This window comes from Eumetopias jubatus, unplaced genomic scaffold, assembly GCF_037043125.1.
Source record: "Eumetopias jubatus isolate StellerSeaLion01/CBP00866 unplaced genomic scaffold, mEumJub1_p1.0 scaffold_5, whole genome shotgun sequence".
In the NCBI taxonomy this organism is placed as follows: Eukaryota; Metazoa; Chordata; class Mammalia; order Carnivora; family Otariidae; genus Eumetopias; species Eumetopias jubatus.
Window position 1 is genome coordinate 128,178,817 of NW_028274811.1, and position 3,146 is coordinate 128,181,962.

General features: G+C 36.7%; 1 pseudogene; it reads left to right on the plus strand.

Moving 5' to 3' along the window:
* Positions 1-1,157: 1,157 nt before the first annotated feature.
* On the plus strand, positions 1,158-1,645 carry LOC114204819 (small ribosomal subunit protein uS13 pseudogene; annotated as a pseudogene).
* The last annotated feature ends 1,501 nt before the right edge of the window (positions 1,646-3,146 follow it).

Genomic DNA, 3,146 nt, shown 5'->3' on the forward strand with positions numbered 1-3,146 from the left:
CTGGGGGATGCCTGGGTGGCTCAGTTGATCAAGGCATCTCCCTCCAGCTCCGGTCATGATCCCAGGATCTTGGAATCCATCTTGGGAGCCTGCTTCTCCCTCTGCCTGCCTCTCCCCCTGCTTGTGCTCTCGTTCTCTCTCTCTGACGAATAAATAAATAAAATCTTTTAAAAAAAGCCATGCATATTGAGAAGAAAGAAATAAAACTGTCTTTGTTCGCAAATGACACAGTTACCTATGTAGAAAATCCCAAAAACTAAACAAAAAATTCCTGGAACTAATAAATAACTATAACAAGATTGTAAGATACCAGTTTAATATACAAAAGCCAATTGCTTTCCTATACACTAGCAATGAACAATTTGGAATTTGAAATATAAACAATATTATTTATATTAGCACCCCCAAAAATTAAATGCTTAGGTTTAAGTCTAACAAAATATGTACAAGATCTATATATGAGGAAAAGTACAAAAACAATAGAAGAAATCAAAGATCTAAATAAATAGAGAGATATTCCATATTCATAGATAGAAAGACTTGGTATTATTAGGATATCAGTTCTTCCCAAGTTGAGATGCAGATTAAATGAAATCCCAGTCAAAATCCCAACAGGTTATTTTGTGGATATGGACAGATTCAGAAGTTTATATGGAAAGGCAAAAGATCCAGAATAGTCAAAACAATACTGAAGAGCAAAGTCAGGGGACTGATATTACCCAACTTCAAGAGTTGTTATAAAGCTATGATAATCAAGATACTGTGGTATTGTCAAAAGAATAGACAAATGGAAAAATGCAACAGAACAGAGACCCCAGGGGGCACCTGGGTGGCTCAGTCAGTTGAGCATCCAACTCTTGGTTTTGGCTCAGGTCCAGGTAGTGATCTCATGTGGGATGGGCCCTGCATTGGGCTCTATGCTCAGCAGGGAGCCTGCTTGAGGATTCCCTCCCTCTACCCCTCATGTGCATGCTTTCTCTTTCTCTCAAATAAATGAATGAATAAATCTTAAAAAAAAAAGAACAGAGAGCCCAAAAATAGACCTACATACTACAGTAAATTGATGTCTGACAAAAGAGCAAAAGCAATTCAGCAGCAAAAGGATAGTTGCTTCAGCTTCCACAGGAGGCCTACATGCCGCTGCTGGAGCTGCCGCCATGTCTCTAGTGTTCCCTGAGAAGTTCCAGCACATTTTGCGAGTACTCAACACCAGTATTGATGGGCGGCGGAAAATAGCCTTTGCCATCACTGCAATTAAGGGTGTGGGGCGAAGATATGCTCATGTGGTGTTGAGGAAAGCAGACATCGATCTCACCAAAAGGGCCGGAGAGCTCACTGAGGATGAGGTGGAACGTGTGATCACCATTATGCAGAATCCTCGCCAGTATAAGATCCCAGACTTGTTTTTGAACAGACAAAAGGACGTGAAGGATGGAAAGTACAGCCAGGTCCTGGCCAATGGTCTGGACAACAAACTCTGTGAAGACCTGGAGAGACTGAAGAAAATTAGGGCCCACAGAGGGCTGTGCCACTTCTGGGGACTTCGTGTCCGAGGCCAGCACACCAAGACCACAGGGCGCCGTGGCCACACCGTGGGTGTGTTCAAGAAGAAATAAATTTGTAGGCCTTGTCTGTTAATAAAATAGTTTATACACATAAAAAAAAAAAGGATAGTTGCTTCAAAAATGATGTGAGAATGACTAGACATCCACATTCAAGAAAAGGACTCTAGATACAGACTTTACACCCTTCTCAAAAATTAACTCAAAATGGATCATAACCCTAAGTACAATGTGAAAAACTATAAAACTCCTAGAAGATAACACAAGAGAAAATCTAAGTAACTTTAGGTTTATCAATGACTTCTTATATACAACACCAAAAGCAACATCCATGAGAGAAAAAATTGATAAGTGTAATTTCATTTAAATTAAATATCTGCTCTGTAAAATACTGGGAAGAGAATGAGAAGACAAGCCATAGACTAGGAGAAAATATTTGCAAAACACATATCTGATAAAAAAAAGCTAGTGTCCAAAATATGCAAAGAACTCTTAAAACCCAACAATAAGAAAACAACAAACCAATTTTAAAAATGAGCAGAATACCTGAACAGAAATCTTACCAGATTACCAAAAATATACAGATGACAACTAAGCAAATAAAAAGATGTTCAACATCATATATCATTGGGGAATTTTATATTAAAACAGTAAGATACCACTACACAGCAATTAGAATAACTAAAATGCAAAATACTGACAATAGCAAGTGCTGGTGAGGATATGGAGCAACAGGAACACTCATTCATTGGTAGCAGGAATACAAAATGATACAACCACTTTGGAAGACAGTTTGGGAGTTTTATATAAAATGAAATACAGTCTTACCATATAATCCAGCAATTTCATTTCTTAACATCTACCCAAATGAGTTGAAAACATGTCCATGCAAAAACCTGCTGCAAAAAAATGTTCATGGCAAATTTATTCATAGTTGCAAACACTTGGAAGTAACCAAGTTTAATGGGAATGGATAAACCTGTGGTACATCTTACAATGCAATATTATTCAGCAATAAAATGAAATTAAATCCATCAAACCAAAAAATATATGAAGGCATCTTATACGCATATTTTTAAATTAAAAAAAGAGTCTGAAAAACCAAACTGAAACCAGTATGATTCCAACTATAAGACATTGGAAAAAGGCAAAATTATGGAGAAAGTAAAAGGATCAGTGGTTGCCAGGGAAGGGAGGGATGAATAGGTGGAGCGCAGGAGAATTTTAGAGTAGTGAAACTATTCTTTGTGATGCTGTAATAGTGGATACACAACATTATACATCTGTCAAAACCCATAGGCCCCTACAACACAAAGAGTGAACCTTATCGTAAACTATGAATTTTTGTTAATAATAAAATATCAATATTTGTTCATCAGTTGTAACAAATGTACCACACTAATGCTAGATGTTAATACTAAGGGAAACTGAGGGTGGGAGTAAAGGGAGGAGATAAATATATAGAAACTGCAATTTTTCTGTAAATCTAAAACAACTCTAAAAAACAAAGTTATTACTTAAATTTTTAAAAAATTCATTTTTTTGGATAATTCAGAGGCATTTTAAAATAATCTTCACTTACAG